Genomic DNA, 16,116 nt, shown 5'->3' with positions numbered 1-16,116 from the left:
TGTTATCCTCCTCTGAGTTTCTGAAGGCTGGGCCAGTGGAGCAGCAAATCTTATACCTCTCAGTTCTCTGTCAACTTGGGGGTGCATGTCTGGCCTCTCAGGTCAGACATCAAAGCCTCAGAGTGTAGGATCCTGTCTTCTGTCCCACCAGTATCCTATTATCCTAAGTTTAAACCCTGGCATAAGACCTTTGTGGCTTATCATTGTTTCTACTAGAATACCCACAGCATGGGGGAGACAAAGGCAGCTGAGCTGGCTGGGCTGTACCTGAGACCATGGATGGGCCTGCTCTGTGTGTTTCTCAACAAAGTATTTAAACTACCTTTTACAGTAGAAAACAAACAAACAAACAAACAAAAAACACTTTTGTAACCACCCTGTGCACTACATGTTATCAACATTCCAACAAGGATGGATTAAATGGGCCTCAGAGAGGCTTTCCAGAAGTCTCACAGCTAGGAGCAACAGAATTGGCCTAGAAAAGAAAGTACCCAAATTACCTTTTTTCCCTGGGCCCCACCCAGCCACACAGAAGCTGCTCAGGACAGCTGCCAAGTAGAAGAGGTGCCAGAGTCTCTGGTTCTCCAGACTGACATGAGATGAGGGACCAGCTGCTCCCCCATCGCTTGGAGTTCTATCAGAAGCCCCTCACATGATCATGTAGCTTTCAACACTAGGCCCTTGTCCCCAAGAGCCGGGCTGGCCAAGTCATTTGGAATACTGAATTTTGAGGGAAACATACTCAGTTACCCCATTTCTCAGGGATGCACCTGTGGATACTGACTTATGATGACACAGAAGAGTCTTCATGAATGGGGAAACTTAGGCCAGAGTGGTGCAGCAGCTTTTCAAAGGCCAAATGGACAATGGGTGGCAGAGTGATAATTTGGGCTCCTGACTGTCTCCCCCAGCTGTGGGGTTTTTGCCACACTTGAGCCCGAAGAATGGTAGGAAAGGGAAAGCATATGTAAGTTCAGAACATGAGCATGTGCTCCCTGGTAGCGTGAGATGTATATAACTGAGCATGTGTATATCACAGTATATCTATGCATGTTTCTTCACTATAAGACAGACATCAGAATGAATGCCTATAAGCTTACTATTGACTAAACAAAAGTGAATTACAGGGTAGTGTATGATCCCATTTACCTTTATTCATCTATACACACAAATATCTTAACTCAGGCTGCTGTAACAATATCACACACTAGGTGGCTTAAACAACAGAAATTTTCTCATAGTTCTAGAGGTTGGAAATCCAAGATCAAAGTGCTGATAAATTTGGCATCTGGTGAGGGCTCTCTTCTGGCTTGTAGACAGCCTCCTTCTATGTCCTTGCATGGCTTTTCCTTTGGGTATACACATTAGACTAGGCTCTCTGGTGTTTCCTATAAGGACATTAATCCTATCAAACCAAGGCCCCAGCTTTATGGTCTCATTTGACCTTAATTTCCTCCTTTAAAAGCCAATCATCAAATATAGCTATACTAGGGATTAGGGCTTCAGCATGTGAGTTTGGGGGGGAATACAATCATAACACATGGTTTATGAGAAAATTTATTTAAGTATGAACTCGGTATTTTACCAACTGCTCCCTCCACCATGGGATTGTTTCATTGTCTATTACAGGACATGTTTTAAATCTTAGAGCCTTTAAGGGAAGTCAATCACAAGGCAGGGAGGAAGGGGAAAGAACTTTAAAATCCTCATTTCCCAGTGTTATCTCCAGGTTCACAGACAGCAATCCCAGATACCTGTGTGAAGAGTGACAATTCAGCCAAATATCTAATGTTTCTAAATAGCACTAGATACAAAAATATGAAGGCTTGAAATGCCACATCTCCCACATCTGAGGCATAATCATTCTATCAAGAACAAGGGTGGTGGGGGAACACTCCATTCTGGTTCTGAGGGATGCAGAATCTGGAAGAGATTTTATTAAAACACATAATTCCCTCCTTTCGATTGTCCAGTGGACAAAGGCTCTGGTCCCCTGTTGCCCTCCTCAGTCCCTGTTCTTCCTCTAGGGTCCAGAGGAGCAAGGTGCATTTCATACTCTCTCGACTCATTTTCTACAGACCCAGATGATGCAGGCAGACATTTGGAATAGACACTTTCAGAGGTATGAAGGGAAATCATTGTCCTATTCTGAGGTTTGGGGATTTTATCTCAGGGGTGAGCAATCTATAACTATCACATCTTATAGAGAAAAATCAGAGGCCCAGAAAGGGAAAGTTTCCTGTGATAGAGTTTTACAATCCCAAGCCATATCCTTTCACACCATGGGGCCTGCTTTCTACTTCTCTTCCATGAGCTGCCTCTAGGTTCTGGGAAGGGCATCTGCCACCAAGACTGAGACAAAGAGTGACTTCCACCACTGCTTCTGGAGAAGTCTGGCAGCTGGAGTCCCAAGGAGTGGCTGAATACCTCACAAGGTCAGACATAGGGCCTGGATGTGGAAAAAAAAATCAGAGCTGAAAAGGAAAGAAAGCAGAGGTGTGAAGCAATAAATGAAACTGTCAAACAGGCACTGGGTGTCAGGGCACCCATGTGGCTGCTGCCACATACCTGTCCACAAGGCATTGAGGGTAGCCTCTACTTAAGTAAGAATCATGGGCCTGCCTCTGTCAACATGAAGAACAGGATTTTAGCCCAGGGTTGAGTTGATCAGGAAATACTAGAGAGTTACTTGATGTGGTAGTCTTAATTCTTAAGCTAGGATTATAGGTGTGAGCCACAGTGCCCAACTCTTGTTAAAGTGCATACACAGACATTTCCTGTTGTGATACCCTAGACCAATGCCTGCTCATCAAGAATGGTCTGAGGTCTTCATGGGACAGAGTTTAAGTGGCCTCTGTATTCCAGGCTCCAAAGCACCCTCTCTGCTAAATGGATGGGGTACTGTTGAGAATTACCAGGCCCAGGGTACAGGAGCCGAATACTAAGCATATATCCTGAGCCTGCCCACTTATCATTTCATTGAATCCTGCATCACACTTATGCAAGATTAAACTGTATTTGTGCCCACAAACTGAGATGCCAAAGTGACTTTAGGTGACTCACCCAAGGTCAACCAGCAATGGCGGGGCAGAATAGTGAATGGAAAGCAGAGACTGTCAGGAAAGATTCTCCTCGCCAAGTAGCCAGTCTCATTCAGGCCTTAACCATGGTCTAGGTCAATAATTTTCAAGTGGTGTACTGTGAGAGTATCTTAGGTGTGCCATGAAAATTTGTAAAGATCATTAAATTACTTTTGAAAGTTCAAAGCAAAGTATATTCTATTTTTACTCCTTTTTTGATCAACATAAGTAACGTGTGCCATGGAAGTTTAACTGTAGGTTCAAGTGTGTGCCAGAAGACAAAAATAACTGAAAAACCTAGTCCAGGTCTTCCTAAAGGGGTCAAGGCACTCCACACTCAGACACTAGGGAAGGCTCAATTATGGTGTGCATTTAACTTAGCTACTCTGTACTGGGCTCATGGTCAATGACACCAAGAAGATCCCTGTGCTCAAAGTTTGTCATCCCAAGGAATATAGATTACTTCCCACTGTCCCATGTTTTGGAACCACTCATCATGGAACACTGGTACAAGAGACAGAAGTCCAGATCACTGGTCTTAGGACTTGGATATCCACCAGAATTGCCTGCTTTAGGGCTGCTTATCTAATCCAAACTCCTGTCTTATACAGAGAGTGCCAAAAACATGTATGCTTAGTTTAAGAGATATTAGGTATTACTTTTTGAAGTTGAGATGAAGGGACCATTACTGGTCAAATGTACCTAGACATGCTATGTGCATCCATATTACCTGCAATTCATGCAATTTGGGGGAATGATTGATTTTACTTCCAACAAGATCTCTTAAAATGTGTATACATATTTCTGGCACCACCAGTAGAATGGGATGACGGAGCCAGAGGCAGCCTCCTGGGGCCTCCTGGCACCACTTGCAGCACAGTCATGTTCTCAGAATCAATTACATAGCTGACACATCAGGGCAGTTATGAAACTGCCCATTGGAAAATGGGGGAGGGGAGGGCACACAAGAGGATGGCCCAGTGACAGCTGACAAGGTCTCAAAGAGAGCAGCCATCCCAGGCCGAACTCCTACTTCCTCCTTAGCCTGGTTGTCTCATTGTTTCTCTGGACTCATGTTCCCAGAAAAGCTCCTGGGAGAGGTCTGGAAGCCACCTTAACACACAAGCTGGTACCTCAGCAGTTGCTGAGACCAGGGTTATTGATTCTCATTTGATGACTGCCTGTGGTCATTAGATGGGTGACCATCTAATGCATGAAGATGGCTGTACAAGTCTTCCAGGAGAACCCCATGTTCCTACTGTGTTCCCCAGCTTGCTCCTAGAGAGTTTGGCTCTGCTAATTAGAGACTACTTCCCATCACCTGGGTGCCACAACTTTGGACATTGGCAATTCTTCTTGGGTAGCACCTGGGCCAAGCCTGACAGGTAGAGAAGACTGTAGCAAGACTTGATATGTCCTTCCTCTTCATGCAACCCAGCCTTTCTCTGCCAGGTAAAGCTCATTCAAATGCTGCAACTTTCTAAAACCCTCAACCAAAGACCAGATTAGATAGCCCTGGCAGTCCTTGCCACTCAATATCCCTGTGGCTGATAGAACACTTGTCTCCCTAAAGATGTTTATATCTTAATACCTAAAACCTGATTATGTTACCTCAATTGGCAAAAAGGACTCTGTAGATTTGATTAAAGATTATGAGATTACCCACATGTGCCTGTTGTGGGAGAGACAAGTCTACATGATATGAAAAAGGAAGAAGTGTCAGTGACACAGCATGAAGGACTTCACATCATTGGCTTTGAAGATAGAGGGGATAATAAGCCAAGTAATGTGGAAGGTGTCTAGACACTAAAGAGGGCAAGGAAACTCTTTCCTCCTGAAAGGACAGCCTCATGAACACCTTTGTTTCAGACCAGTGAGACCTATTTCAGACTCCTGACCCCCCAACAAGGTAATAGCATTGTTTTAAGCCCAGTTTGTATTAATTTGTTGCAATAATAGGGAACTAATACATACCTTACGCCCATTCTATTCACTAACCAAACCAGGTTACCTACAAGCCATCCCATGCCACATCTCCCTGTTTTAGTATTCTTGGCTAAATTTCAATGTCTTCATAATGGTCCAGCACCTTTTCCATAAAGCTTTACTTGGTTTTCAATGTGGACAGTCTCATGCTTGTGCTTCCAGCTGTACTTGCACCTTCTTGTCTCAAGGTGCTGCTCAATTTCATGTTTTCTGTGAACATCCCTAGTGAGTCTTGCATGAGGAAGTTCAGTGAAAACTTGCAAAGTAACCATATTATGACCTATCTAGTAAGTTTTATGATATCTATGTAGAAGCAATAGAACATGGTGGTGGAAAGCACAAGTTCAGATTAGTTTTATAGCAGGAGACTAAGGACTTAGTCTTGAATATTCACATTAGTTTAGGAGAGGTGTCCACACCTTACTTTGTAATGCAAATAAGATTAACATGTGATGAGGTATATAGGTAAATGATAAAACAAGCTTAGAGATCAGTTAGGAAGCTTTTTCAGGAATCTAGGGTAGACATGGGGGCAGTATTGAACAGAATTTATGACTCTGTTCCTAGATGAATCCTGTGAGTCTCACAGTGCTTTATCTTCAACTTGTACCACATCAATTCTGGCACATCAGATTCCCATTATGGCTGGTAAGCTTTATCAGTGTCCTTTAGCCCACTTGGCACTTGAAATCAAATAGGAGTGATGTCAGTCCATCCATATTCCATAGGCTTAAGTAGGTGTTTAGTGCATCTGGGAGAATAAGCAAAGGCCTGACAGAGTGAAGGCAAGTGGGCCACTAGCCTTGCTGTCTCTCCCTGGTGGAAAGTAGAAGATACTAGATCCCTATTATTCAAGATCCCCACAATTGGGCAGCACCTGTGGCTCAAGGAGTAGGGCGCCGGTCCCATATGCCAGAGGTGGTGGGTTCAAACCCAGCCCTGGCCAAAAAAAAAAAAAAAAAAGATCCCCACAACTGCCAACTTAGAAGGAGGGCTTTAAGGAACAGAATAAGACCAGACTGGACCACTTCCTCCCCTCTGGGTATGGAAAAGAGCTCAGAATCTTACATTCAGGACTTTGAATCATGCAACATACACAAGTACAGGCTTCTGAGTCATGTGCCTAAAGGCTTGGAAGTATGGAGGTCAAAGGGGCACCAGCTACATATAGCTCCGTAGGATTTTACAGATCAAGAGTAAGAGAGATTGAGGGTGCTGATGAAGGGAGGTTTTCTGAGCATAGGCAGGTATAAGATCAGCAAGACAAGGGACTCTAAAGCTGACCTTATAATGAAGCAAGCTAAGACCACTTTCCCATGTAAGAAGGTTAATCAGCAATTCTAGTCATGTTCCTAAAGATGCTGCCATACATTAGATTATCAAGGCGCAAACCTAGAAACCAGCTCTTAATGGGTGAGGGTATACTGGCTAACGTCTTGGTGAGACCTTCACATCCAGTGAATGAAGCAATAGTTAAATCAAAGCCAGAGAACATATTGCTGGAGCATCCTAAGTGTTTCCAGCCAGTGGCCATATTAGAAACAGACTTCACATGATGTAAGCAGGAGAGTTCAAGCCCACAGAGTCACTGAGGGCCAGAGAAAAAGTCTCAGCCAGAAATATAAGTGTCACAGCCCAAAACTGCTTGAAGATATCACTGTTGCCACTCCCTCAGAACAAGCTGTAAGACTAGCCAAGAACCTATTTCATTTCTATGATAGTAAGACATTGATTTCTACCCAAGACTCATGCCTACATAGGAGGGTGATACTGGGAGGGAAGATTTGAGTCTTTAGCCAAAAAAGACCCTAGGTATTCACTGTAGTTCACCATCTTATCCAATATCAATATCTATTCTTGTACTTCAGAGAATGATATGTTACTCATATATGCTAAAACTGTTCTTTCATTGTTTTAAATCTCTAATCCCAATCCTGTCATGACCTTGTAACCTGTGGAGTACAATATATAATGCCACATTCCACTCTTTATGAATAGAAGTAAGTACTAGTCACCCTAAGATGAAGGCAGACTAAAGACCTTTTAGTGTAAGTACTACAAGGCCATTGTGTCTTTTCCCTTACTCTAGAATTTCAGCTGACTATATCATTCTGCTATCTAAATAAACTGAACTTTTGTTACTAAGTTCACCCTTGATAGCAGCCTTACACTAGCAATGCTACTACCTACTAACTTGCCCCCTGAGTGTCATGTTTGCATCTGGGGATTCTCTGGATTTTCTATTTCCCTTGTCTCTATTGCATAGGGAAATGTCACTTTGACATAGTCATTCCAGCCAATGTTGTGACCTCTTCAAAATAAGCAGAGATGAGTGATTAGACGCTGTCTTATGTTTCCACTTTGTTTTCAGTAGAAGCATTTTTTAACTTGCTAAGGCTTCTGAAATAGTAGATTCCAAATCAGGTTATGAGGACTCTTCCTGTTGCAACATGGAGTCATATTTGTTTCTACTGTTCAGCACCTGGACCTAAGCAGTCTGGATACAAAGGAGATAGCATCAGTCAATGGTTCAGAATACATACCACATCCTCTGATGGTATTCTATGGTCTTCCAAGCAGGGAACCCCAGGTAGCACAATAGAGACTTTAGAAGACTTTCCACCATCCTGTGGTCCTCTGCTTCTGGAGAGCTTAAGTGCTGTATAGGAAACAATGAAGCTGAATGTTACATTTGAATTTATGGGTAGCAATATTTCTTGAATTGTTAGGCAGGGAAAGCAATAGATATAAGTATCTATCTGTTCTGGTAATGTCACATGATCAAGTACTCCTCGACCAATTACATGGCAAAAATCCAATGAAGGGCTCTCACCATTAGGTAACTGGCTGGTTTGTCAGATTTAAGGTACTTTATTTGGTGCCTAGTGGAGAGATACTGGCCCCCCAACCAAAGCAAGGGACATGGCCTCATGTGCTCCATGAGGAACATTTCCTTAAGATGGAAAAACTACTTTATTTGTGGACATGCCCAGGCTAATAAGAACAATCAGTTAAATGTTCACAGAAAGGAAAGTTACCAGAGGGCTTCACACGGTTGCAGCTGGGGGCTGGGCACCTGCGGAGGTTACAGGAAACAGTACTCTGCTCTATTCTACTTTTAGCAAATTATTCTTTCTTGAGTTTTAGGGAACTAATCAATCAGAACAAGACAGCTAGAAGCCATTGTGGTTAAGCCTTCAGCAAAGTGTTGAGCAAAGGGTTCTCGATTTAGAACTAACTATGTAAGTCTAGTAGCATGTGTGCTGAACAAAGAATTTTTTAGCAGCCTTTATGATTTCACCATTATATGTTCCTTTTTCTGTTTCTATACCTTTTTTTTTTTTCTTTTGACTAGTGCTGTGTATAAAAACACCCAATAAATGTGGGTAGTTACCAAGAGCCTGAGCGAGCCTTGGTCTCCCTTTCATGATAATTCATTCTGTGTTCAGTGTTTGTCTCTGTGTCTCTGAGCATCTAGTTACAAGGACAACAACAGCCCAGGATTACTGTTGCAAGTAGCTCTCACAGCTATCAGTTCTGCCTTTGTGAGAAGTTGATCTCCTGCATGGCACTTCATCCATGAGTCCTCAAGTACTGGGGTTGCTGAGGAATAAAGATGACTGATCCAAGGGTAGGCCATTTTGCTCTTGTAAGAGCTTCCTCCAGTGACTGGATTTTGTGAGCCTTTATGAAAGATATTACTATATTTTGAGTCCACTGTAAGGACCTCGTCTGTGTATTGCCCCAAACCCCCTTGTGTCAGGAAGAGCAAGATTGTACAACTAATGTGAACTCCAAGAACAGTCACATCCAGCCTCTGACTATGTCTTTGTTTATGTCATGTGTCCTTCCATGTAAAGGATAAGGTCCACAGTCTACAGTCCTGCCCTTTAGGAAGATCCCTTCCCTATGGTCTTTCAAGATCACCTTGACTGTGGCTAGAATGCCATGTGTATATATAGCCTATGCACCTGATTTTCATAGACAATATTCACTTTCTACAGTGGGTAAATGGCAAGCTAAGAACCATTTCAACAGTTACTTGAACTTAGCCTTGTTTTACCCCCAAATCCTAGGGGCTTTGCTGTAGATGTCCTCCATTAGTTTAAGAAATGTCCCATCTAAGCCTATTTTATTAAGTGTTCTGATCATGAAAAGATGCTAGATATTTTCAAAAGCTTTCTCTGTATCAATTGATAGAATCATATGGTCTTTTTTATTTATGTGATGTATTATATTTATAGATTTACATATGTTGAACCAACCTTGTAACCCTGGGATAAAACTAACTTGATCATGGTGTATAATTTTTTGATGTGTCATTGAATCCTGTTTGTTAGGATCTTATTGAATATTTTTGCATCAATGAGCATCAATATTCATTGATGATATTGGTCTATAATTTTCTTAAACTGATAGAGGCCATCTACAGCAAACCCACAGACAATATCATATTGAATGGAGTAAAATTGAAAACATTTCCACTCACATCTGAAACTAGACAAGGAGACTCCTTGTCTCCACTGCTATTCAACATAGTAATGCAAGTCTTAGCTATCACAAGCAAGAAAGAGAAGGTGATCAAGTGTATCCAAATGGGGTCGGAGGAGATCAAACTTACTCTTCACAGATGACATGATCTTATACCTGGAAAAACCCTTAGAACTGATCAAGGAATACAGCACCATCTCAGGATACAAAATCAATACTTACAAATCAGTAGCTTTTATATATACCAACAATACTAAAGCTGAAAATATAGTCAAAGATTCTATTCCTTTTACAGTAGTGCCAAAGAAGATGAAATATCTGGGAATTTACCTAACAAAGAATGAGAAAGCTCTCTATAATGAGAATTATGAAACTCCAAGAAAAGAAATAGCTAAAGATATGAACAAATGGAAACACATACTATGTTCATGGCTGCTAAGAATCAACATGGTTAAAATATCCATACCACCCAAAGAAATCTACAGATTTAATGCAATCCCTATTAAAGCATCAGTGTCATATTTTAAAAATCTTGAAAAAATAGTACTTCATTTTATATGGAATCAGATAAAAAACTCTAACAGCCAATACATTACTTAGAAATAAAAACAAATCAGGAGGTATCACTTTACCAGACTTTAGGCTGTACTATAAATCCATAGTGATCAAATAAGCATGGTACTGGCACAAAAATAGAGAGGTAGATTTATGGAACAGAATAAAGAACCAAGAGATGAACCCAGCCACTTATTGTCACTTGATCTTTGATAAGCCTATTAAAAACATTCGCTGGGGGAAAGATTTCCTATTAAACAAATGGTGCTGGGAGAACTGGCTAGTGACTTCTAGACGACTGAAACTAAACCCTCAGCTTTCACCACTAGCAAAAATTGATTTTCACTGGATAAAAGATGTAAAATTAGGACATGAAACTATAAAAATACTAGAAGAGAGTGCAGGGAAAATTCTTGTAGAGATTGCCCTGGGAAAATATTTTATGAGGAGTACCCCCTTGGCAATTGAAGCAGCACCAAAAATATATTACTGGGATTTGATCGAGCTAAAAAGCTTCTGCACAGCTAAGGGAACTATAAGTAAAGCAAACAGACATCCTTCAGAATGGGAGAAGATTTTTGCAGGTTATGTTTTCGACAAAGTTCTGAGAACTAGAATCCATGGAGTATTCAAACTAATCAATAGGAAAAGAACAAACAACTCTCTTTTCCTTGTGGGGAAGAGACTGAACAGAAACTTCTCTGAAGATGACAGGCAAATGGCCAAAAACACATGAAAAGTGTGCACAATCTTCAATCATCAGAGAAATACAAATCAAAACCACTCCAAAGTATCATCTAACTCTAGTAAGATTAGCCCACATCACAAAATCCAAAATCTGCAGATGTTGGCATCGATGTTGAGAGAAGGGAACACTTCTACACTGCTGTTGTAATTGCAAACTAATATGGCCTTTGTGGAAAGAAGTTTAGAGAATTCTCAAGATACTAAAAGTTGACTTGCTATTTGATCCTGCAGTTCCTCTACTAGATAACTACCCAGATGATAAAAAATCACTTTGCAACAAAGACATTTGCATCAGAATGTTTATTACAGGCCAATTCATAATTTCCAAGTCATGGAAGCAACCTAAATGTCCATCAACCCATGAATGGATGACAAATTTTGGTACATGTATACGACAAAATACTATGCAGCCATAAAAAACGATGAAGACTTTACAACTTTTATGTTTACCTGGATGGAACTGAAACATATCCTTTTTAGTGAAGTATCTTAAGAATGGAAAAAAAATAATCTAATGTATTCAACACTATTATGAAACCAATATATCATCATCTACACACTTATATGAATGATAAAACACAACAATAGTCTAGAAAGAAGGAGGGGAGAAGTGACAATAGAAGAGAGGAAGGAGGATGGGAGGAGGGAGGGTATTTGGTGGGACCTCACCTATTGTGCACAGTGCAATGGTACATTCCTAAACTACTAAGAATATAGTATTAATGTCTTACCACAGCAAATAAGTTAAGTGAGATGATGGCTATGTTAATCAGTTTGATTTAAGCATTCCACATTGTATACCAAATCAACACGTGAGACTCTGTCTCTATAAAAATAAATAAATATAAAAACCTAGGGGATTCCATTGAGATTCTATTAGGGCTTTTCAAAAATAACCTAATTTAATATAGGCATTTGGACACAAATGTCCTACTGGTATATGGAAGCAATGTGGCAGGGAAGCACAGCTATATCTTCTTCTATAGGTGTTTTCTTGGTCTAAATACTCTCCAAGACTGTCAGCCTTTTGTATACTCAGTGACCAGACTAGATAAGTGTGGCTTACACTGTCTTCAAAAACCAAAGTTGCCCACCAAGTGTTCTTACTAATCAGTGAAAATAAGGCCCAGCAACCATTTTATCCATTAAAGTTGAGGCTTATGAGTGGCAAATTACTCCTTTTTTTTTATTAAATCATAACTGTATACATTGATATGATCATGGGGCATCATACACTCGCTTCATAGACCATTTGACACATTTTTATCACAGTGGTTAACATAACCTTTCCGGCGTTATTTCAGTTACTGTGCCAAAACCTTTACATTCTACATTTACCAAGTTTCGCAAATACCCCTGTAAGATGCACCACAGGTGTGATCCCACCAATCCCTCTCCCTCTACCCACCCCCCCTTTCCCACTTCCCCCTATTGTTAAGTTGTAACTGGGTTATAGCTTTCATGTGAGAGCCCCAAATTAGTTTCATAGTAGGGCTGAGTACATTGGGTACTTTTTCTTCCATTCTTGAGATACTTTACTAAGAAGAATATGTTCCAGCTCCATCCATGTAAACATGAAAGAGGTAAAGTCTCCATCTTTCTTTAAGGCTGCATAGTATTCCATGGTATACATATACCACAATTTATTAATCCATTCATGGATCGATGGGCACTTGGGCTTTTTCCATGACTTAGCTATTATGAATTGGGCTGCAATAAACATTCTGGTACAAATATCTTTGTTATGTTGTGATTTTTGGTCTTCTGGGTATATGCCCAGCAGAGGAATTACAGGATTGAATGGCAGATCTATTTTTAGATCTCTGAGTGTTCTCCATATATCTTTTCAAAAGGAATGTATTAATTTGCATTCCCACCAGCAGTGCAGAAGTGTTCCCTTTTCTCCGCATCCACGCCAACATCTCTGGTCTTGAGATTTTGTGATCGGCAAATTACTCCTTTAAGAGAACGAAAGGTATGGCAGATTCAAGACTGAGCTTGGATATCTGCTGGATAGCTTTAAGGAAATCTCATTGTGTGATAGCTTTGTTTATACGCCAAGAGTCTCACAGCTTCATACCAGATGGACTGTCACTGCCTTCAGCACTAACATAGCAATAATACAAGTCATTTCCCTAAAGGTATAGTTTCCTGTCACCAGACCAGCTAGCAACTTTTAGCCAGGGTTCTTAGTCACAGGCAACAAATCTTGCTGAATTAAATGGAAAGAGGAAATCATGACAAAAACTGGGGGTAGCTTGCAGAATTCCCAGGATGGCTGGAGTCTGAAGTTTGGAGGCTATATCACAGACCTGCTTGGTGAGGACATTTCAACCTTCACTATTGAGCACTAAATTCTGTGCGACTGGTAGGACACTAATGAGACCACTTCTAGTGCTTCCCAAGGCTTGATCTTCTTGTAACCATCAGAGAGAAGATTATTTGCAGTCTTTTGTTCAGTTGGCTTCTATTCTAAGTCTGGGAAGGATTCAGTCAATGAAGCTTGGATAAGGTGTCTTACTGTGTCTACCTACAAGAGATTGGTGATGGGGTTATTCACATTTCATTTGCTATAAAGGCAAGTAGGTGCTACTTACCACTAGGACTTAAAGGGGAAAGAATTACCCAGACACACACAGAGAGCCTCAGACATCAGATGGCCAAGGGCAGCAAGCAAGGCTCAATTTTGGTGAGTCTGACCTTTCCAGGTTTGGTTCTTACTTGTTAATATTGGATTAAAGCCCTTCATGGTTTCCTACCACAGTGAAGATAAAAGTTCAGTTTCTGAGAAGGTACTATCTTACCTATTTTCCACCTTTGGGAATGTCTTCTTTCAGACCCACCAAGGGAGCATCCTTCATGCCAAACCATAACCATCATAAGATGAGTAGCTTAGGGGCCAGGGGTGGTGGCTCATGCCTGTAATCCTAGCACTCTGGGAGGCCGAGGTGGGTGGATTGATTGATCTCATGTGTTTGAGACAAGCCTAAGCCATTGTGAGACCCATATCTCAAAAAATAGCTGGGGAGAATTCTGGGAAGATGGCCGACTGGTAGCAACCCTTGGCAGAGGCTCCTGACCAGAGGGAGAAAAACTGGATGGAATCAGATTCTATGAAGCCAAAGGTAGGTAGCTGAGCCAAGAAAGAAGTTCAACAAGCTATAAATCCAAGGAAGAGCATGCAAGAAAACAAATTACAAGTACAAAGCCTGTCAACTTGAGGAAAGGTGACCCCTCCCCCAAGCAGGAGGCCTGCTGCAGGCTATCTGCAAGCAATCAGGGAACAAAATACCTCTCATTTACCTTGCTGGAGAGAGCTGCTAAACACCAGCTCTCTTTCTCCAGGGAGGTCCCACTTATGAACCTAGACACCACCCCATTAGGCATAACGTTGAACAGATATTTTCCCAAGCAAGTCCAAACTCCCATTCCACCCTTTCCCCCTCTCATGGCAGTCTGAAGTTCTGACCCTGCAGAGTGCAGACTGTTTGGTCTTTTACTGAGAGATCTGGGCATAGCGTGGACCACCAATGATCAGGATGGAATATGTGACTAATGGGGAAGAAAGAGGTTGTGGAAATAAAGGGACACTTGGAGGGAGAAGGAGCAGTCCTCTGGTTATGACTATGCCCATGGAGTGGTGGTGTTGACCCTTGCTTCAGGCTGAGTTTGGTGGGATGGGGTGCAGAACCCCTGGCTCTGATGGCACCCAAAGTGGGAGAGAGATTTCCCTGTGTTGACTGAGCTCGTCAGGCATGGCTGGTCCCCAGTCCCTGCTGGACCTGTGAACAGAGGCTTGCCAGACATGGACTGAGGCCTGAGGGCAAAGGCATGGGCCCCTATTTCCAACAGAATCCTCGAGCAGAGGCTGGCTGGGTGAGAACTAAGACCTCAGGGCAAAGGCATGGTCCCTTGACTCCAGTGGGCTGGCGACCAGAGGCTTACCAGATGAGGACTGAGACCTGTAGATGGTGTGTGGTGCCCTGACTCCAACAGAGCCTACAAACAGAGGCTTGTCAGACAGTAGACTGAGACTGGCAGGCAGGGGTGTGGTCCCCTGACTACAACTGGTCTGGCAAGCAGAGACTTGCTGTGTGTGGACTGAGACTGGTGGGTGAGGTCATGGCCCCTGGCTCCAATGGGGCCTGTGAGTAAAGAAGAAGACAACAGCGTATACTGAGTCTGGTGGGCCGGGGGGTGTGGAATCCTGGCCACAGTTGTGCTTTTAAAGCCCTCTATGTTGAGCAGGGTTTGCACTTCCTGAGAAAATTTTATTGGAACTCGTGTCTGGGGCTGTCCACCCAGGGACATCCTGAGGTTGACCTTAGCAGTTCTGTAGAGGTAAGAATTGAAGGGTGGGGGATGGGTGTCGCAGGTGTTTGTAGCCCTTCACAGCCGAGACTTAAACCTTACCATGGCTTCTTAGGATAGGGTAGAGGTTGGTTGATATCAAAACAGCTAGCTTGTGTTATTTCACCAAGTAGGTCCTCAAAGTCTCTGGCCAAAACTCTGAAAGGAGTCTTTGTAAGGTTATAAGAGATAAGCCACTATTACAAAGCCTAGCACTTGGTAAGGGGCTATCTCTACTAACTGGGAACACCAATTCAATCTCACCCTATCAGTTTAATAATGAAATGGTGGAAAATAAACATGGTGTGGGCCCATCAGAAGAACTCTGGCAACATGAATAACCAGAGTAGATCAACCCCCCACCCCCAAGAAATGACAAAGGAAATACAACTGAAGATGCCATGCATAGAAAAATGACTGCAATGTCAGAAATAGAATTCAGAATATGGATGGAAAATAAGATAAATAGAATGGAAGAAAAGATAGAAATTGAATTCCAAAGAGTAGTTCTAAAGTTGTCTCAAGAAATTAATGAATTCAAAGACAAAATCACAAAAGATATGGACATAATGAGAAAAGAGACAGCAGAGCTCAAGGAAATGGAAAAGTTAGTTGAGGAGCTCCAAAATACAGTAGAACCCCTCAGTAATAGAGTGGACCAGGAAAAGAAAAGGTCTCTGAAACTGAAGACAAAGCTTTTGAACGTTCCTGAATGCTCAAAGAGGTAGACAAATGGAGAGCAAAAACTGATCATTCCTTGAGAGAGGTGTGGGATCACTCCAAAAGATCAAACATTCATCTTATAGAATTTCCTGAAGAAGAGGATGGTCCTAAAGGTACAGATGCTCTACTTCAGGAGACTTTGAAGGACAATTTCCCAAGTATTGCAAGAGATACAGAACTTCAG

This window comes from Nycticebus coucang, chromosome X (genome assembly GCF_027406575.1).
Source record: "Nycticebus coucang isolate mNycCou1 chromosome X, mNycCou1.pri, whole genome shotgun sequence".
Taxonomy (NCBI): domain Eukaryota; kingdom Metazoa; phylum Chordata; class Mammalia; order Primates; family Lorisidae; genus Nycticebus; species Nycticebus coucang.
The sequence above is the reverse complement of the archived record's forward strand: the minus strand, read 5'-3'. Positions refer to the sequence as shown.